Genomic DNA, 22,237 nt, shown 5'->3' with positions numbered 1-22,237 from the left:
CTGACAGGAGTTAGATTTTTTGGACGTGTCGTCGCTCAGCCACTGGTAGGATAACTTCCTTCTATACTCCTGTTGTGGCACACATGTCATTCGCCTCAATCAGCCAATGTGCATATTATCAGGTCAGCAAGCAATTTGCGCTTCATCACGCTAAACTGTTCTTCAAAGCTGGGAAATTTTTTGCTGCAGTTACAGTTTCGCGCCTTTTTGACTTTTGGTTACAATTGACGCTTCATGGCCTCCTTTAGCGCAGTATATATGCCCTACACAAGAGAGTGCTTTCTTCTAACGCCATTATAGCGCTCATGTCAACTCCTTCAGTCAGGCTGTGCCTTTTCTGCTTTGACTATGATTACTTTGCATTCTACAGCCCTGTTCATATTGCTGTGCATGTAGCTGTGCTTATTGTTATTACCATAAATGCGCGTATGATGTTTCATTTTATCTTACCTCTATTTACATACCTGTGAATATAGCGACAGTTGTTATCATATTTACAAGTGTAGGCAGTGGGGGTCATTAAGCAATGATACACTTTTACATTTTACTGTCTAGAAACGCGTTATAAGTTTCTTTTTGCTTATTAATGCTGTACATATACAGTTATCAGGTGTTTCTTTTGCATGTCTTGGTGTTGTTCTGCAACTATATATAAGCATTCCTTGGCAGCAAGACGGCTTTACGTTCTTTCAAAGTTTTTATTAAACATTCTCCTCAAATGCCTGCCTCTAAGCAAGGAAACAAGGCTTCTAAACCACTTCTTTTTGCAGAAGCTCTCAAGCAATCCACCAGTATGCCTACAAAAGACAATGCCTCCTCTCCTTCCGCCTCACCTCAGGCGTCGACCTCTAATGGTGGGCAGGCGTCGGCGGCAGCTTTGCAACGTATCCTGCACGAAATATCCGAGGTCAGTCGTCGGTTAGATGACATGCACCTCACAATCACATCACTAGCTGAAGAGACTAAATCTATTAAGACAGAACTCACCACCTTTCATACGAAGTTTGAATCCCTTGATTCTAGGGTTTTGGCAGTGGAGAATCGATTGGAATCTCTTCCAAATCAAGACCGGGACCTTTTACTCTTCCATAGTAAACTCATTGACTTGGAAGACAGAAGTAGGAGGGACAACATTCGTTTTTTTGGTTTTCCAGAACGCATTGAAGGGCAGAATTCCAGTGTATTTCTGTGTCGTATACTCCCAAAGCTAACTGGTATTCCTTTCAATCCACCCCTGGAGATACAACGTGCTCATAGAATTGGTCCTCCACGTGATGATCCTGCCGCACGTCCACGACCGATTATTGCCTGTCTTCTTCGTCATGAACAAACAAGACAAATATTATCTGCGGCTCGGCTGCAAGGCTCCTTTTCCTTTGAAGGTCATCGCATTTTTATGGCAGCTGATTTCTCCAAGGAAACTAATGAGCGGCGGAAAGCCTTTCTCTCCATGCGACCTCAACTGCGTCAGCTAGGTATCAAATATGGCCTATTCGATCCAGCACGCTTTCGCGTTACCAAAGATGGAGTCTCTAAGGACTTTTTCGACCCCGAGCATCTTCAACAGTTCCTGGACCGTCTTCATCCTCAAGAAATGGAGGTTCTTACTACACCCTCACAGCAAGCTCAGTTCCATTCACCCTCTAAGTCTTCCACTACATTGTCAGATCGCAACAGGCGCCCTCCTAGCAGCCCCCGACCAAGGGGAAGGGATTTTGAACGTCTTCATCGCTCACAAGAAGATAGGAAAGCTGCAATTCAATCGGTCTCGGTTGCTACGTTTTCACAAGATCTACAGAGAGACAAGTCACGGTCTCCTCTTAAAACTCCTTCGGATGCGGACTGAATAATCCTTTCACTCCTAGAAGTTGTTGTCCTTAATACTATTGGCAGTTAGCTGTAGATTCTCTTGTCTTGAGAGTCTTATTTTTTACTGTTAATTATTTACCACATTTTTCACATGTTTTGCTGTTCTTATAATATCTGCTTGTCCCTTTTTTACCTCTCTCTTTCTAGCTTTTCATCTTATTTTCTTTTCTCCTTCAGCCTGCTTACTGTTATTCCTCTGCCTAATAATAATTCCACTCTTTCTTCTTCTTACATTCATTGCTTTTCCTGTTACAATTTATTGCCTTAAATATTTCCCCAACAATTTTGTATCTACTGGGGCGTCTTGGCGCTTAATGGTTTAATTACAGTTTTATTATTCTACTTGCATGTTTCTATGTTGGTTTATTTAAACACGCATTGTATGCCTTATGATATTAGGTTACTTTACATTTAATTATCACTGGATTCTCAACCTCTATTTTGCTCTACCTACCTTTTTATTACACCTAGGTTCTTTTCCACAATGTTATTCTGGGCTTCCCTTCTATATCATTATTACTCTCCTAATCTTTTCTCTTTTCTGTGGGGTCCTCTCCCGTGGCGGTGCTCTAGTGCGCCCAGGCCCGCGGGTAACAGTCTACGGTCTCGTGTTCTCTCTTTGCTTTACTCAATATTTTCTAGTTCTCTTTAATATTATATCACCTCTCTAAATCTTATCTCCCTTTTTCTTCTTTTTTCATCATTCTTCTTATCGCTTTTTTCATGTATTCCATTTAAATCGTAGTTTCGTTTCTATTTATTTTATCCTTGTTTCCCTTTCTTTTTGTCATTTCTTTTCTTTTTCCTTTGTTTGGTTTAACACGTTGTTTTGTGCTCCATTCTACGGTTTCTGATATTTACGTTGTTCTAATATGGCAAAAACACACTCTCTTAATGCAATTACTTGGAATGTACATGGTCTCACCCATTACATAAAACGGAAAAAAGTTCTCTCCTACCTTCAGACTAAGCATGTAGATGTAGCCTTGCTTCAGGAGACCCATTTGGATGCTCTAGAATCAGACAAACTTTGTAGGGATTGGGTGGGTAAAGTTATACATAGCAGCATTCAACAAGATGAATCCACGGACACAGGCCCCCTCCGCAAATGTGGAGTTGCAATTCTTCTTCGCAAGTCCCTTCCGGTCACTGTTTCTAAAACATGGTCAGATGTAAATGGCCGCTATGTTTTTGTTAAACTTAAAATTGGTGATTCTCACGTTTGTGTAGGGTCTGTATATGCCCCTACAGGTACCAAGAAAACATTTTTTCTTCAACTATCCCGATTGTTGCTTGAAATTAATGCATCGCAATATTTGATTGGTGGTGACTGGAACGTGACGCAAGATTCTATTCTAGATAAAACTGGTCCATTAGATAGGGGTAATGCGTCAGATAGAGCTTTGCTAGGCGATATTGTGTCAGATATCGGGTTGGTTGACCATTGGCGTATCAGTCACCCAACGGATAAGGAATATACTTTCTTTTCGTCGACTCATGGTACGTTTTCTCGCCTTGACTACTTCCTTATCTCACAGAACGCAGTTAAGTTGGTCACAGATTCCTGCATCTTGGAAGCGGCATTGTCTGACCACTCTCCGGTTCTCCTTTCCCTAGACCTGGGACTTTCTAATCCTGGACGTAAGCCCTGGCGAATGAACATTCAGCGCCACAGAACTCCTGTTGGTAAATCCCAACTGCAGTCACACCTTCAAACTTATCTTTCTAATAATAAGGGATCCGTGACTTCCAGCAGGACTCTTTGGGCTGCTGCTAAGGCTACTTTAAGGGGTCAACTAATGCGCGATGCAGCACTCGCTAATAAGCAAAATGCGAGGAAGCAAGTGGAACTCGAACATGACATACAAACCTATTCTCGCCTATATATCACCTCTCCGTCCCTACAAAATCGGAAATTGCTTGAACAAGCCCGAATGGCCTTAAACAGTCTTTTTACATCTAAGGCAGAATACGCCTTACAGAAAATGAAAGGTCGACATTATGAGCAGGGAGAAAAGGCGGGAAGGTTATTAGCCGCACAGTTGCGTCAAAGGGAGGCATCTATGGCCATTCCGGCCATCAGATCTGCGCAAGGACACTTGTGCACAAAACCTCATGACATTGTCAATGAGTTCGCCTCCTTTTATGAATCTCTCTATACTTCTGATAATCGAATGGATTCGGATAAGATGACGGCATTCCTTGCGAAAGTGCATCTCCCTTCTCTTTCAGCGGATGGTAAGGCCATCCTTGAGGGTGAAATAACTAAGGATGAGGTTTCCAGTGCGATAGCTGCTCTGCCCTATCACAAGGCCCCTGGTGAGGATGGGTTTCCTCCTGAATTCTATCGTTGGGCGGGTCTCAATATTATTGACACTCTACATGCTGCATTCCAGGAGGCGGATGCTGCATCTTCACTGGGTTCCCTTTCTAACAAAGCTATCATTGTTGTGCTACCAAAGCCAGGCAAAGATCCCCAGCTTTGCAGTAGTTATCGTCCCATTTCTCTGTTGAACTCTGATATTAAAATTCTGGCCAGTATCCTTGCGTCTCGTCTGCGTAAAGTCTTACCTTCTTTGATACATCATTCCCAAGTAGGCTTTGTACCGGGACGCTCTTCCCGGAATCATCTGCGTTCCCTGTCCCATGCACTGTGGTCGGCTCAACATCTCACAGATGATGCGTTAGCCCTTTCACTTGACGCAGAGAAAGCGTTTGATCGCATCGAATGGAACTACCTTTTCACGGTCATGGAAAAATTTGGCTTAGGTACAAAATTTATTGATAAAGTGCGTTTACTTTACGATCATCCTTCTGCTCAAGTGAACTGTGGTGGATTTCTATCTGATACCTTTACAATCAAGAGAGGGACACGCCAAGGTTGCCCACTATCCCCCCTTCTGTTTCTTTTAGCTATGGAACCTCTAGCTGCAACCATCCGTCAATCTGATGAAGTTTCTGGTATTCCCCTCCCTATTGGACATTCTAAAATATACCTGTACGCTGATGATATTTTACTCACCCTTACTCGTCTTCCTCGGTCGATCCCCTCTCTTCTTCAAATTATTAATGATTTCTCTTCCTTTTCAGGTTATAAGATTAATTGGGACAAAAGTGAGGCTCTACCTATTTCTAATGGTACCACAAAAGCTGCCATCTTTGGTTTTCCTTTTCGTTGGCAGGCCTCACGCCTCAAATACTTGGGTGTCCTAGTTAATAAAGGGTTACAGGACATGGTTACAGATAATCTATCTCCTCTTATCTCCCAAATGCGTCGGGACTTTGATAAATGGAAGGCTCTGGGTCTTTCTCTCTGGGGTAGGGCTCAGGCTGTTAAAATGGTTACTCTTCCGAGATTTATTTACATTCTAGGCATGCTTCCCCTACAGATTCCCTTATCCTTACTCCGATCAGTAGATGCCCAGATTAAAACCTTCATTTGGGGTAATGCCAAGCCACGTCTTGCCATAACTAAGCTGAAGGCTCATCAGTTATCTGGTGGCATTGGTCTCCCATCCATTGAACACTACTCCTTGGCGTTACATATCTCCCAACTCTCATATTTTTTACCTGGTATTAAAGACTTGCCACAATGGGTCCAAATAGAACGACATCTTCTATCCTCAGAATCGAATCTTACTCCTTTGTATGGTAGTGGCACTAGCCGTCTTGACCCGAAAAATCCGATTTTATCTGCCATGCATAAATCCTGGCAGAGAAGTCATAGGCTGTTGGGTTCGAATCCAAGAATTCATATCAAAGCCCCCCTATGGAATAATTCGGGCATTCGTATCAATGGTCGTATGTTATCCTGGCCTGAATGGCGTGCTGCAGGTATCCTCTATCCGGATCAGCTTCTGCATGATGGGGATTTTAAGCCATTCTCTCAGCTAAGAGTAGAATTTGATCTTCCCCTACACCATTCTTCTAAATACCTCCAGCTTCAGCAATGTCTGAAGATCCATATGGGGTCACCGCCATGGATATTACAAGATTCCCCTATTTTATCCTATTTGCACGTTTGGGGGAAATTTAAAGGTGTTACCTCCGGCATATATAAAATTTTATCGTCCCACCTCTTCTCTAAACCCCTTTCACATGATCTTCAGCGTAAATGGCAAGTTCGCCTCTCAATTTCCTTTTCTGACATTGAATGGGATCTGATTCTGGAGAATTTGAACAAGGGAGCCCGTGAATCAAGGCTTAAATTTTGTCTTTTTAAAATACTACACGATTGGCACTGGTCTCCAGTCAAATTGCACAAAGCTGGCCTTCTTTCCCATTCCAATTGCTGTAGATGCTCCAATTCAGGTTGCGATATTACTCATATCATTTGTGATTGCCCTAGTATCCGATCTTATTGGGCTTACATTGGTACTACTTTGAATTCCACTATGCCCCTAAAATTGCCACTTACACCAACTAATATCCTCCTGCATGATGTCCGCCACTCCCCAAAGCTCTCGAAGCCACAACTCCGTCTTTTTCATATCTCACTGGCTACTGCTAAAATATGTATCCTGCGTCATTGGAAATCATCTTTGCCTCCCTCTCAGGAAGATTGGTTGGTAGCGATGATACAGACTGCCTCACATGAACGCACAATCTATAACCTTCAGGATCAAGCTGACACCTTTCTCCGAATTTGGTCTCCATTTCTTAAATCAAATTCTGCTAACTCCCCTGCTTCTACTTCTATCCAAGCACATTAATCTGCTTTTACCCTCTCTTGTCCTTTGTTTATTTCTTTTCTTTTTCTTGTCTTCTGTACTCTCTGTTTTATTCGCTACAGTGTTCATCTGTCTTTATCTAATCATTTTACCTTTGTTTTATCTATTTATTTATATTTCCTGCACTTCTATTGTCTAAGCTCCTTCCCTTTTTCCTCCCCTTATAGGTTATGTCTTTATAATATATCATTCTATGTCTTGACATAATTATTACTTCAATTAGTATTTATATATTTAAATGCATATTTATATCATATTTATCTAATATTTATTCATCAGTATCTTTTTGCATTATTTCTCTCAACATGGATCTATTTTCTCTTCATTTTCTGTTGTTTATGCTTTGATGTATTTGTTTTACAAAACTTTAATAAAAAATTTCAACACAAAAAAAAAGAAGACAAGGGGAGGAACTCGTCAGAACTAGTTATAGGAGTAGGCCGGAGAGTTCCCCTACACAAAGGCTGGCACCAGGTATAAAAGTGGCAGCTTTAGAACCACCCATCAGAACACTTCTGGACCTGTGAAAGAATCAGAATAAAGACTGCCCTGCTGTCTGAAGAAGGAAGATTGGACCTGCTTGCTGCTTGCCTTGAACCCAGGCGCTCATGAAGAGACTACAAGGGTCAGTTGTCTGGACTACTCTTTGAGCTGCAGTGACACTAGAACTTCCAGAGGGCTCCCTGCAATTGCCCAGCTGGCCAGCACCAACTGAACCTGCCTAAGCCCTGCTGCTGGTCTCTGCTGGAGTCCTAAGTCCCAAGACCCTTGGTTGGCAACAGAGTGTACCCCTAGTGAAGAAAAGGTGAAGGTACAGAATTGTCGGGCTCCTCATGACTGCAAAGTAACGTCTTTGCGCTAATAAAATGACTGCTTGTGACGACCGCCAACATGAAATTTTAGCAAGATCTGCTGTTTGCATCTAGAGCGACAGCCTGCATCGACTGTCAAGCTCCTGCCCTGCTCTTAATGGATAAACAACAACCATCCTGGATGTCTGACCTGCTCCATGTGTTGACAATGACCTCCTTGCAGGCTCTGCCTACGCGAATGGCAGCACCTCATGCGTATTTGAAAAGGCAACTCTTCTGTGGGATAAACGTGATCCTTGTATCTGAACCACGCTCCATCGAGGTCGGTCTGAATTTATGAGTTTTTCCCAGTCCAGCTCAATCAGATAACCGCGAGTGGGGCTTTGTGCTTTTCGTGCTATTTTCACCTTAAACTTTAAAACTCATTTCTCCAGTTCTACTGATTGGATTTTTGTTGTTTTGGTGCAACGTTATGTATTAAAATGAGCTCTATTTTTCTGAGTTGGTTTGGGATTTTATTGGTGTTGTGTTTTCACTTTATAAAGTGATGCATATATACTTTAAACATTGACTCTACTATAAGCCTGACTGCTATCATGCCAAGCTATCAGAGAGTTAAACACAGGTTAATTCAGTGAGGTTTCTGCCTCACCCTGACAAGGATTGTGTTAATAATTTAAGTGGAGCTTCTAATTACCTCAACTAATAACCCAATTTCTTACACAGGTAAACTAGAACAAAGGGATCATTTCTTGCCCCAATATTGGTAAAGCATTTCTCAGACTGTCACACCATCCTGCACAGCAAAATGGTCCAGAAAGGCAGGGGCTACCCAGTGTTAATATGAAAGAGTTCCCAGTAGCCAATCAGAAGGATCCAACAACAGAGATCTGTATGCATTGGTTGATGGCAGTCAATCTGTTGAGCTGAATCAGCAAGGGGGTTCATTTGTTATACGTTTCTGATTGGGTTCTCGGAATCTAATCATATTAGCCCTGTCCCTCCCTGCTAATCCCGTCACAGACTGTCCATGACTGGATGGACAAACAAGCAATCTTGCAGCAGTTCATTAATAACTACAGAAGCCGTATTCCAAATAGTGTACACATTCCGTGTTTGTGCCATGGCCCACCTTTGACAGGGCTGCCTGGCATGGACAGGGACATTGCGCCTTATTATGATGAATGTGCTGCCCTGTGGGGAGCCGTGTATGCTCCCTTATTCAATGAAATGCAAAGTGGCTTTTTTAAAAATGCTCTGTGTTTTTCTGTGCAAACGGCAACGTACCTGCACTTTTCAAGAGGGGAGAGAGATCCCCTAGCAATCAGGGCAGGGAATGACTGCACCTGCCTGGAGGGGGATGCTTGGGTGGGGGATCTAGGGGAACCCGTTTCTCTCTTCCAGAGGGCTGCTCTCAAAGGACGCATTGACATTGTTTACCTCTGAGTCAGCATCTGTAATGCAAAAGATTGATTGATGGTCAGAATGTCAAACAATGTCAAACATTCACCCCAGTACAGAGATCTGGGCCTAAACCCATCGTTTTTTTTGCTCCCCATGCCATTCCAGTTGAAACCCAGCCACATGCTAATCAGTCTTGACCCCGAGTCTGAACTGCCAGGCCAGGTCCTCCATGGACTGGAAACAAGGATCCTGGGGCTGTTCTCCCCAGGCCACTAGAGTCAAGCTAGACTGCCTGATGAGGGGTGACTCCCCGAAACCGGTCCCAGGATGCTTGTTTCCGGTCCAGGGAGGACCTGGCCTGATCATTTCTACCCTCAAGGCCATGCTATGTCTTTCTCTTGCTAGAAAAATCTCCTTCAAAGTTATCTGCCTTGACCACCACGCAATCCATAGTAAAGGACTAGTATTTCTACATTCTCAACCTAGGCTCTGCACTCAATAGTGAAAACTTGGATCAAGAATTGCACTGTTCCCAATTGTCGAACCCACATAGGAGGATGATGCTTCTTCGCTCTACAAGCCAGAAAACTATGGAATGCACTACCCAATAAAATCATGATCATCAGCAACCGCCACAAGAGATTTATGTTTTCCCAAAATATGACTTAACAGACTCTAAAGATATATGATCTCATGTTCATACAGGTGTAAACGATCCATTACTATGGGTGATGACCCTCCCACTCCTGAATACCCATTTGCCATTTCCAGGCTGCCCAGGCTCCACCGGTATCTACGCAATGCCGCTCCATCTTACACTCATTAAAATGCAACCTGATGACCTCAATGTCGGGACTCCTATGGTCACTGGACCCACTGGATGCCATTGGCAGGTTCTTGTATGAATCGTCAATGGCCTAAATATGACTTCTGTCTATTATAGATGGTGTTTCAATGTGCAGCGACCCCTAATGTTACATCTTCATGAACACCGATGCTAACATGTCTTGGTATGTCTTCAAACACGATGTATTTCATCAGACTGTTTCCTCCTTAACCAAACCACAGAAAACCCCTTTTCAATCAAGCACTCAAGATCCTGACGCATGTCGGAGCACTGCATGGCCTTGCCAATTATATAAATCCATATATAAATGATACATACAGAGCAGCTGCTTCCTTGACGTTCCACAAGGAGCTTTGGGCCTGGCAAGAGGTGGGAAAGCGCTAGATAAATACCAGTACAATACAAATCATATTCGTCCTCAATGCAGAAGATGATTTAAAAAAGGTTAGAATGTTGGTCGGCCACTCATAAGCTCCTCCTTTGCATTGACTGGAAGGATAAACAATATAGATTGCCTTTTTTGGTGCCCTTTGATTGACTAGTAGCTCCAAGGAGGAAAATACCTAACAGTTGTTTTGGAATGACTATACAACTTCCTGTCATTGCATGGAAATAAATATCCATTGGGGCACGGTGAGGCTTTTACTCCTTCTCCCACCACAACAAAGAGATCATCAATTGTTAATGCCAATCTCTGAGTGATAGGTCTGTTTCAAACAAGATTGTCATTATTGTTGCACTTCTTTACATCATCACATTGATTCGAGGGTAATAATCCGAAAAATTGAAACTGAATAGTGGGCATTCACCAGTAAACATGACTAAATCTGCCTTGACCACTGTGTCGGAAACCTTGAATTAATCGGCTTTGTAAACAGAGAAGAGCAGTGACATATTATCCCAAAGGTTTTTCATTGTAATGTAGGGAAAAATATAAATCAGTCCAAATATATTGTCCATGGGTGTTTTGTTTCTTTAAGGGAGATTTTTATATTTCAAGACCCAAAGTCCAAGAGCGTTAACCTCTATTGCCTAATGCATGATGTGTGTGCACAGGGCATATACTGGTCCATTGTCGGTTAGTGTTCAAATGTACACTGCAGCCCGTTCTAGGTATTACAGAATGTTGTATCAATATAGTGCACATTTTTCTGGTGTGAAGCTCATTGTTACGGGTACAGCCGGAAGCAAATGGCCTCCTCACGAACGTGTAATCGCACAAGTTACAATCTGTTGGAAATGCAAAACATGTCCTGATGTCCACAGCCTGGTAATAGTGAATCAAAAATAATAGAAGGAATTTCGGCCTGTCAGGCAAAATAGCATTTTGCCATTCGCGTGCTCTCTGCCTGCTAACAAAAAGGTCATTTGTTTGCTTGTAATTTGGTGAGATCTAATGGATGCTACTTGAGACTTCTCCTTTACCTCTCCTTATGGAAGCTCCAGCCATGAAGTACCTGGTTCACTGACACAAACTCGATGCAAAAAATATCGATGTAAAAAATATTGAGTAAAAAATATGGACAACTAAAATATCGACTCATACTCAAACAGGTAAGTACAAAAATATTGACTAAATATATTGATGTAAAACATATAGATGTATAAAATATCGACTTTTGTATAAATATAAAATAAAATAATATATATTAAATATTAAATATAATTTTAACAAAATGAAATACATTTAATAAACCTTTTAATAAAATATAACAAATTAACTTAATAAAAGAACAACACAAAAACATAATATTTATACATATATATGTACTTTAAAGCAATTAATAATCTAATATTTTTAATTTATGTTAAAAGTTTAAAATGATATAAAAAATACCAATATATATATTAATGATTTAAAATATAAAAAACAAAAATCTATATTAAATTAAAACATTTAACTATTAAAAAATATTTAAACTTAAATTTCACAATACAATCAGTGCAACAGTAGGGAAAATGTTGAATAGCAAAGGGGTAAAAATAACTATTCCCAATCTAGTGCATGCAAAAGTAGGGTAAGTGTTGGATAGCGGAGGAATTACATTTACTATTCCAACTCCAGTGAGTGCAACAGTAGGGAAAGTGTTGGATAGCAGAGGGGAAAATTTACTATTCCCACTCCAAAGAGTGCAACAGTAGCGAAAGTGTTGGATAGTATTGAATAGTGGAGGGGTAACAATTATTATTCCCACTCCAAAGAGTGCAACAGTAGGGAAAGTGTTGTATAGCGGAGGGGTAAAAATAACTATAACCACTCTAGTGAGTGCAACAGTAGGATAAGTGTTGAATAGAGGAGGAGTAAAAATTACTATTCCAACTCCAGTGAGTGCAACAATAGGGAAAGTGCTGGATAGCGGAGGGGTAAAAATTACTATTCCCATTCCAGTGAGTGCAAAAGTAGGGAAAGTGTTGGATAGCAGAGGAGTAAAAATTACTATTCCAACTCCAGTGAGTGCAACAATAGGAAAGTGTTGGATGGCAAAGGGACAACATTTACTATCCCCACTCCAGTGAGTGCAACAATAGGGAAAGTGTTGGATAGCGGAGGGGTAAAAAATTACTATTCCAACTCCAGTGAGTGCGACAATAGGAATAGTGTTGGAAGGCAAAGGGGTAATATTTACTATTCCCACTCCAGTGAGTGCAACAGTAGAGAAAGTGTTGGATAGCAGTGGGGTAAAAATTACTATTACAACTCCGGTCAGTGCAACAGAAATAACACACACATCTTTGCAAATTGGTGCAAAGATGTGTGTGTGGTACTAGGCAGCCTATTGGTGTGCCAACATTAGAGAAGAGAGCAGCAGTTTCAAACCTTAGGCTCCACTGAGCCCTGTGAGTGATCATGATGTATGCCCATGTTTTCCAATCAATTGATAACATTTGAGGAATCAAAAATTCCACTGGTAGTACACCTGCAAATATACAAAAAAAATTTAGATTTCTAGGTGTGCTCTTTTTAGGTCGAGCGTGAGCCTGCGAGCAAGTGCTGCTCTGCAAAGAGCTGTGGTAGTTAAGTATGGAGACAAGCTTCGCCCACTCCCCCGCCATTATTTTTCATTAGACACACATTTGATGGACGGAATGCAGAACAAATCAAAACATTCTCCCCCAGTCAAGAGATCTGGGTTAAATCCACCATTCTTTTGCTCACCATGCCACCCCAGTTTATTGGCTTGTGTGTTTGTTCTTTGTAAATGCTGGCTTCTGATTCATTATGAGGCTGGTTAGTCCCTCCTTAGTACAGCCATGTCGTCATTTGTATCTCCCATGGCTACTGGCCCCTTTACTTGGTTGTTACACGGGGCATGTACTATTTCCTTTGTGCACACGTAGCTTCAAGCAGATTTGTTTGAGCCTTCTCCTCTCCTCCCCACCCCGCCCACCCTCCCGTTGTCCGCGCCTTCAGTTGTACGTGGCCAATATGTGTAGGTAATTGGTATATAGAATTATAGATGGCTAACTATCAATGACGGGTATGGTTCTCACTGTGAAAATCTGAGTGACATCAAATAGCCAAAGAGCGTGATTCAGAAGAATATTATGGGTATTGTGGCCAGCTACAAAAATAATGAGCACATTTGCTAAAAGGCGTGCCTGGTCTGAAAGCTCCCATCTCCAGCGTGCGTACTGTTTAAGGCTGTATCATACCAGTATTGAGCTTTGGAGAACGAAAGACTCATACAATTTACCCTTGCCACCACTGAGAGCCAGTAATGGCAGGCCAGTTCTAGAATAGCATTTTTCCAAGCATAGATCAACAGATCTCCTGCAGTGATTGTTCCTCTACCCACTGAAAGTACACAGAACAGTAAGTGAGAGAGCCTGCATTTCTAAAGTTGCAGTAGTCAATCATGGATATAAATCTTGCCCTAAGAGGGATTGCACACTTGCTATAATAGAATTGTGCTCTATATAAAAGTGTAGATTCTTTTAAATGTGAACGTCGGGTGGGACAGTGATGAAAGGACATTGAAAAGGCAGGGTTCCTTTTATCCATTTTCTATTGAATCTAATCATCGTCCTTGGCCCGTTCTGGCCCCAACTTGCTATGCTGTCTCTAGCAATAAGTGTTAATAAGTTAACTAGGGATTCTGTGTCATGGCCCTTTTCCAGTGCACTAGCGGCATATCATTTACTTATTTACAGATTTAGAGTGCGCACAGCTACCTAAAAGGGGTTCCCGACACAAGGCGACAAGAAGGGGAAGCTAGATGCATCCGATTTAAAAAGCCAGGTCTTCCGACCCTTGCAGAAGGCAAATAGTGACATACAATTTCTCAAAGACTGTGGAAGGGAGTTCCATAGTTTCTGGCCTAAGTAGGCAAAGGAGCACCCTTTCATATGAGCCAGGCAAAATCTAGGCACAGCAAACAAGGCTCAGTTCAGAGACCTCAAAGCTTGCGTATGCTGATAGGGCACCGCCAAATCCTGAATGTAGTTTGGTCCTAATCCAGCGTTGGATTTGAACATGTAGCATATGGCCTTAAATTAATGCATTTATATATAGAAAGCCAAAGCAGCACCGGGAAGGAAATGAGATACCAAGGCAAATTTTGGGAGCCGGTACAGGAGCCTAGGGGCTGCATTCTGTCCTACCTGCAGCTGATGAATTGCTGTCTCATCGGTATTTAAATATAACAAATTACGGTAATCTAATCTGGATAGGATTAAGGCCTGGATCACAGTCCTTTGGGCCGAAGCAGGGATCATCCAGATAATCTTTTTTAGCCACTTGAGCACCTCAAAACAAGTGGCAGATACCTTGGCCACCTGAGTCTTCATGGATAGCTTGTCATCCAAAAGGAGTCCTAAATTTTTCACCTTCAGAGAGAGAGTAGGCAGAGCCCCTACGGACTTTTTTTTTTTACAAAGTTTTATATAGCACGAACTTGACCCGAATCGGTTATTAGAGCCCTTTACATAGCACCAGTTGAGTTACATGAGGACACATTCATTTTTTTGTTAGGCACGGGGAGATTAAGTGATTTGCCCAAAATTACAGGATGTTTAGCGTCGTTGCCGAGACTCGAACCGGGTTCCCCAGATTTGTGGTCAACCGCCCTAGCCGTTAGGCCAACTCCTCTCCCCAACATTGATTCCAGTCAATCTTGTGGGCCCCAAAGAGAGGAGTGTTTGCCCAGAATCATGACCTCTGTTTTGTTGCCATTGAGCTTGAGTGAGTTTTTATTTATCCATGAGGAGATACGACTCAAGCCCAGGCTGAGATCAGAAAGAAGGCCCCTGATTCTGTGAAGATGATAAGGTAAAGATGATCTGTGTGTCAGTTGCATAAGAAACAAGCATTTGCACTGCAATAGGTCTCGCATTTACGCAAGTTTAAGCTATTGCCATTGAAATGAAAAAGCCTTTTATTTATGTTTTAAAAATCAAAACATAAATAAAAGGCATGGTCATTTTCAATGCCAATAGCTCAAACTCGCGTACATGCGAGACCTATTGCATTGCAAATGCTTGTTTTCACTGTGCACACTCAATGGATTGCTAGCAGGGTGGAAATTTACAAAAGCAGATGTTTTCTCCTGACACAACTATAATACATGGAGGGATACCTTTTCCTTTCCAACCCTGGGAAGGTGTGTTCATTTTACTTTAAGGACTAACTTTTTTACTTTGATACTTTTGTTTCTTGCAGACTCAGAATAGACCTGCAAAAAGTATTCAGAAAAATGGGAAATTTTGCGTATTCACTGACTTTTCAGTGTCACACTTCTCCTAAAAGTGCCACTCGCACGGCTCCTGATCCCAGAATTTCCACTGTAGACAACCCTCCATTCTTGTAAATTTCCTCCATTATTTATTCTGATCCACAGGTGAAAATGCCCGCTGATCATGATTCTGTTTCTTCCGCGCACAAAAACCTCTGTGAATTGGGCCTCAAATGTTTTAATTTTACTAATAAATGGGCAGCTGCCAATTTTTTTTAAAAAATCATACGGTCAGTGGCATACACCTTGGTGCACCCTCCATGTGACTCGGAAATTAGATTTCAGAATGCGGTTGCGAAACAACGTCTTAACATTGTCTTCCCTGGACCTGTTGTTTTTGCATTTGTCACCCCGAGTGGGAAGGGTAGGCCCAGACGTGGGTCCCTTGCTCTCCATGCCACTGGAATCAAGCTATCCTGGCTGAAGAGGGGTGAAACCCCGAAACCGGTCCTAGGATGCTTGTTTCCAATCCAGGGAGGACCTGGCTTGGCAGTTCGGGCTGAACTGTTCCCATGAGGCACAGGGTCAAGACTGATTTGCATATGGCTGGGTTCAAACTGGAACGGCATGGTGAGCAAAAAAATGATGGATTTAGGCCCAGATCTCTGTACTGGGGTGAATGTATGACATTGTTCTGCATTCTGTCCATCAACTGTTGTTTTTGCATGATAGATTATGTGGCAAATGCAGCTAATCCATAATTATGCAGAAAACACAGCACCTGCAAAATCACATAATTCCAATGGCCCTGCATTTGGGTCTAGCTACAACCAACATTAGGGTTGACACCTGGCCAGTTTTCTAAAGTCACCACTGGTACTTTAATGGACCAGCTGGTACAAAAATAAGGGAAATCCCCTAAAGCCAGTGGGCTCATTTATGAGGCGCCTTGTGCCGCTGGAACACCACTTTTTATGACTTTTAGTGGCGCAGGAGCCGGCTCCATATTTACGAGGCAACACTAAACCACTTTTTTTGGCTTAATGCTGCCTCGCAAATACCATTCCTATCAATGCACTTTTGTGCATTAAAGAGGCGTGCAATGGGTGTTGCTGGGGTGTTCCCAGCAACATCCATGGTTTTTTGATACTGCCCCAAATTTATGGGAAATCGTAACTCTGAGGTAGCACCCAAAATTTACGCTTCACCAGGGGAGGCGTAAGGGAGGCACAACGAGGAGAAATATCTTTTTCCCCCCGTTTTTCCTTTTTCTATGTGTGCTTCATTCTGCAGCCCACATAGAAAGAGGAAAAAGCCTCTTGTGATTGTTTGTGTGCAGGAAGGATTCCCTTCCTGCACAAAAATAATAATCCCTGCAATGCAGGCGCCCTTATACCATGGTGCAAAGGTGCCTGCATTGGCGCATGGCAGCCATTGTGCACCTGTGCAGGGGAAAAGGGCAGGAATGCACCGTATCTGATAGATACAGTGCATTCCTGCCCTTTTCTTTTGCTGTAGGGCAGCGCAGGAGGGAGGCTTGCTGCACTGCCCTATGGCAAAAACCTCATAAATGAGGGCCAGTATTTTAGACCTCATTTCTACATAATTCAAACAGAAAATGTAAACAAAAAAGCACTTTTAACCCCTTCGACGCGCATGACGGAACGGTTCCGTCATGCACGTCGGTTGCGCTGTGCGCATGACGGAACCGTTCCGTCATGGCCCCGCCCGCGCACGGAACTTTCAGCGTGGCGCGGAAATCCGCGCCGCGCTGAAGGGGTTAATGTGCTCTAGACCTGCGTTAACAATCCCCGAACTAAAAATGTAAATGTAAGTAAACAAAGACAGAAACGTCATAATACAAATAAATACATACAATTTTGTTTAAAGTCCTATTTAGAATTAAGTCTGAGCCTTTGCATTCTCTTAAAACAACAACGAATGGCCGGTATTTATCTCTTGGAAAGGTCTCAACCCTAACCAACATCTTGCCCAACCATGCACTCCCTAAGGGCGCCAGGAACCCATGGTAAATCAAAGTGCCTTATACAGCCATCTGGGGTTATGAAGCCCTTCATAAATGCTACAGTACATATGAATCATAACGTCTGTATGAATTAGCACACATTGGAGGAGATTTACTACTTTTTCACACAGCGCAGTGCAGCAGCCGTAGATGATGGGCTGCGCTGCGTGAAAAGGAGAGAGGAGAGAGCGACAAATTTACTAAAGTAAGGCACTCTCCTCCCCTTCCCTAGCGCTGGCCCTAAAATCAGCTGTTGTGCGCCACGGAGACACCTTTGAGCCAGGGTGCAAGGGTGTCTATGTGAATCTAGCATAGGTTTTGTACTGGAAGGGTCCCTTCCAGTACAAAATACCATGCTGAGACTCACTTCAAACCTTTTCCCTCGTTGTATGCGTGCTGTACAGTGCAGCACACATGCAAAGTCGGAAAAGGAAGGAGAAATGAAAGCATATATCCTTCCTTGCACCTACTTTAAAACAGCGCAGTTTTCTGATGCTATACCCAGTCTACTTTGTTCAGTAAATTGGGTTTAGCATCAGAAACCTTGGGTGGTTGCATGGGAACGCCCATGCACCTCCCATGGTACGCCCCCCCCAGCACTAAGTAATCCAAAGCAGCGTTATGCTCTGCGTTACTTTCACGTTATTTAAACACGTTTAGCGCTGGAAAGTAAATCAAGAAAAAAGATTTTGTGCCAACTTGCGTCACTTTTGTGACTCAAACACGGCAAAAAATCTTAGCAAATATCCCCCATTGTTTACTATAAACTGTAGCCAAACAGGAAAAAACACTTACCCGCTAATGATGGATGGATGGCTCTGGTTTCTTATGGAAGGTGAACGGTAGGACCTGATGTTTACAACGGTGCAGTAACATTTCCTCTCTGGTACCTTCCACCACCACTAATCCAATCCTCACTTTAATTGCCTGATTTGCAGATTTTCTTACGACCTCCAAAGCCACCGACTCGATCCTTCTCTCCGTCCTTACACAATCCAGTAAAGAGTCGTTTGCTTTTGTATTGTCTCATGTGAAAACGAATAGGCATTAAACTAAATAAACAGGGGACAATTAAACACACTAATCCTTGCAGACGCTATGCTATATCCCACCCGAGGGCATGAAGGGGTGTGGTGTTTAATAGGTTTTATGTAAGCTTCTTTCTCCGAGGAGCTCCAAAGATGCCTGGCGCATGCCCACAGGCTCCGTTGTTTTGTAGTAAGCTTCCTGGCAGCCCCCAGCGGAAACAACCAACTTAGCCAAATATTCGCTTGCTTCCTGCCTTAACCCCTTTTCTGCCTTTTTTTTAATTGCCCTATTCCCATCGGGGACTCGCCAGAGAAGAGAATGATACAACTAATGTACCCATGAAGCATTTATTTATGTTTACATAATTAATTTACCAGTGATGTTCTCAGGAAATAAACAAACATTAGCAATGCCAACAGGGTAACTAATTTTGTTGAAAAAAATGGTTGAAAGAAAAAATCTTGTGCACTGTAAATTTTGTTAAAAACACGGCGAACGATAAGAATCTTGCTATGTCCCTTTTTTAAGAATATTTTTTACTTGTGATAGATACGTGTATATGCTGAGAACAATATAATATAAAAATAAAATGGAATTGTGGACGTTTAATGTGAATTGAAAGCAAGTCGTATTTTTTAAAAGTAATTATTACTTGAAGTTGGATATATATATGCATTTGTCTAGTTCAGTATTGCAAATCTTGTAACTGAACAGAAGTATAACGTTAGTAAAGAAAAAAGAAAGTAGTGGAAGACTGTTAGTACAAATTTGTCGGATGTTTTTCAAAACATAGTGTAGTATGAATTAAATTAATTTTGAAGTAATAGTGATTGTTGATATTGGCAGGGGCATAGAGTGTTGCTATGCTAGTCATATGTTATTGTAAGGTGCATTGTGAGTGCTTCTTAATTGTTGTATGTGGTGCCTGTAGTTTGTATGGTGTTGTGTGAATGTTTGTGTTATACTTCAAAAGGTTAGCATGGTTAGGATGTGAGAAGTATACATGGGTTGTGTTAGTTTAATCGCAGTTTAATAATTTCCAGTATACGGCCTCTGCAAAAAGCTACTTCAGCTGCACGGATGTTTGATGACTTCTTCAATGTTGTTAGAATCAAAATACATTTAACTTGCTTCTTTTTCACAAAACCATAAAGCCAGGCAAAAGATATCCACGCTGAAGAGGCAGGGGAATGATAGAAATGGTAGGTCAGCTATGGGTGTCTCTGTGAATCTAGCATAGGTTTTGTAGTATAAAATACCATGCTGAGACGCACTTCAAACCTTTTCCCTCTTTGTATGTGTGCTGTACAGTGCAGCACACATGCAAAGTCGGAAAAGGAAGGAGAAATGAAAGCATATATCCTTCCTTGCACCTACTTTAAAACAGCACAGTTTTCTGATGCTATACCCAGTCTACTTTGTTCAGTAAATTGGGTTTAGCATCAGAAACCTTGGGTGGTTGCATGGGAACGCCCATGCTCCACCCATGGTACGCCCACCTAGCACTAAGTAATGCAAAACAGCGTTATGCTCTGCTGGCATTAAAGAGGAGACCAGAGTCTGCCGCAAAAGGACTTGCACAAACCAAAAGAGGGATACTCTGCACCTGTGGCAACACTCCTGGAACTGCATGACAGAGACTCGTCCTAGGCTAAAGCTCAGTTCTCCCAGACAGAGGGACCCCTGTGAGAGCCAGAAGCAACCCCAGACTCCCCTGGATTAGTGGCACTATTCCCCTGCAAACTGCAGGTCAAACAATGCACCGGATCCAAAGTATCACTGGACTTGGTCCCTCCAAGGGATCACTCAAATCCAGATGGTCTAGTGCATTGTGGAAACTGGAGTCCTGCCCTTCACGAAGTTTCAGCTAGCTACCCTGGACGTGGAAGTAACCATCTGCTGTGCTTACTGCAGTCAAGGCTTGTTGGTCGCCAGTCCGGCAACTGACCCCTTTATTCGACGGTGCATTTAGAGGGAACTCCATAACCCTCTTGTCTGATGTCAGCAGAAGCCCATTGTTGATATTTTGTACCCTGTTCCTCTGAAGCACTATGTAAGTAGTAAAAACAGCTCTCCCGTGGCTCCCATTTAGCACCAGGGACAGCCAGGACAACTCTGTATCCGCAGTGTACGGGTCTTTTAAAATTAAACTGACTGTCGTAGCTTGATCCTGGGACCCTCACCACCTTTACCCTCCTTGGGTTCCACGCAACTCGACCTGCAAGTGACGAATAGTGCTGTGATTTCTGTTTTCTTCTAAAATCTATAATTCCAATTATATGTATCTGAGCACGTTCCTTTTAGTGTTCTAATAAATATAAAAATCTGCTTTACTTTTATAAATTGCTATCAGATTTTTGTTAGAGTTGTATCAATTATTTATCATTCATGTTGGTACTCTAAAATGCTTAACATATGTTCCTCTAGTAAAGCCTTAGTGCTCTTTGCTACTCTACCAGGATTGAGTCAAGTATATATTATTGTGAATCCAAGGGCCATCTTTGGGGTTCGTGAGAGTATCGCATGGTAAAGCCTAACCATTAACACCACATAATACTCCACCTTCCTTCAGTATGATACATAAAGTAGATTAGACATGGAAGGTTTGTTAGGTAGGTATGGTAGTTTGATTAGGTAAAGGTGGTCATGTAAGATTAGTAGGCAGATATGGTATGAATGACAGGTTGGGTATGGCAGGTAGGTATGGTAGGTTATATAGGGTAGGTTTGTTATTGTAAGTATGGTATGCAGATATGGTAATTAGGTATATCAGGTCACATATCGTAGGTATAGTAGGTTAAGTGTGGTATGTGAAACATACATGTATGGTACATAGATATGGTAAGTATAGTAGGTTGGTATGGTAGATATGGAAAGTATGGTAGATTTTGTAGGTAAGCAAATAATAGAGGTATGGTAGGAATGATGAGCAGGAAGGTAGGCATGCTAGGAAGCTATGATAGGTTTTGTATTGTGAGTAGGTATTGTAGTTATGGTAGGTCGGTACATATGGTAGGTAGGTATGTAAATTAGGTATGATAGATATAGTGGGTTATCTATGGTTGGTTGGTATGGCTGGTAGATGTGGTGGGTAGGTAAGGCACACTAGATATGGTGTGGTTGGAAGGCATGTAGATAAGATATGCTAGGTTAGGTATTGTACATAAGGTAGGTAAGCTGTGGTAGGTGTGGTAGGGATGGCAGGTTTGTCTGGCAAGTATGGTACATAGGGTAGCTATGGTTGATAGGTGTGGCAGCTAGGCATTGTAGGTAGGTATGTTAGGTTAGTTGTGGGAGGTATGATAGGGATTAGGTTAGATATGGTAGAGATGACAGGCATGTGTGGTAGATATTGTTGATAAGTGCGGTATTTAGGTATTGTAGGTAGGTGTGGTAGGTTTGCTGTGGGAGGTAGCTAGTGTATCAAAGTGAGACTGAAGTTTCTTCTTACTGGTACGCGCTGACCAAACAAGCAGCGTGTCTCCAGCAGGACTCGGGCCACTCTGTGATTCATACCAGAGCGGTTGGCCTCATTGCAATCCTCACTGTATCACTGAGGTTGCTTAAAGAAATACGATATCCCGTTCGAGTGTCTAAATAATAACAACCATCGACTCTCTCCTTGGAAACAGGAATTACTTTGAACCAAGACACTGCTTAATACAGCTGTACGTCTCCTATATAAGATTACCTGCTCAGTCCTCATAAGAGGTTCTCAGTCCACATATAAATAATTCGTCCTGACCAAAGACCGAAACGTCGACAACAACGCCCACTTTCTATGTGATTCTTTTAATTTCAGGAATTGTTTTTCATGTAATTGACGACTTTTTTCTCTGTTCTTGTAA

General features: G+C 42.2%; 1 protein-coding gene across 4 annotated transcripts in view; it reads right to left on the bottom strand.

The window, feature by feature from the left end:
• The window catches only part of LOC146862109 (uncharacterized), a 165,542-nt gene that overhangs the window by 137,740 nt on the left and 5,565 nt on the right, over positions 1 to 22,237 (bottom strand). For 3 of the 4 annotated variants that reach the window (XR_014978094.1, XR_014978095.1, XM_085641306.1), the window contains exon 1: positions 18,156 to 18,555. The exons of the other annotated variant lie outside the window; for it this stretch is intronic. The gene's annotated coding sequence lies outside the window, so the exon portion shown is untranslated. Of the gene's footprint in view, positions 1 to 18,155; positions 18,556 to 22,237 lie in introns of those variants that run through there. 4 annotated transcript variants of the gene reach the window in all.

The sequence above is a fragment of the Triturus cristatus genome, chromosome 2_2 (assembly GCF_964204655.1).
Source record: "Triturus cristatus chromosome 2_2, aTriCri1.1, whole genome shotgun sequence".
Taxonomy (NCBI): domain Eukaryota; kingdom Metazoa; phylum Chordata; class Amphibia; order Caudata; family Salamandridae; genus Triturus; species Triturus cristatus.
Note: the sequence above shows the minus strand (reverse complement) of the source record. Positions and strands in the feature narration are given on the sequence as shown.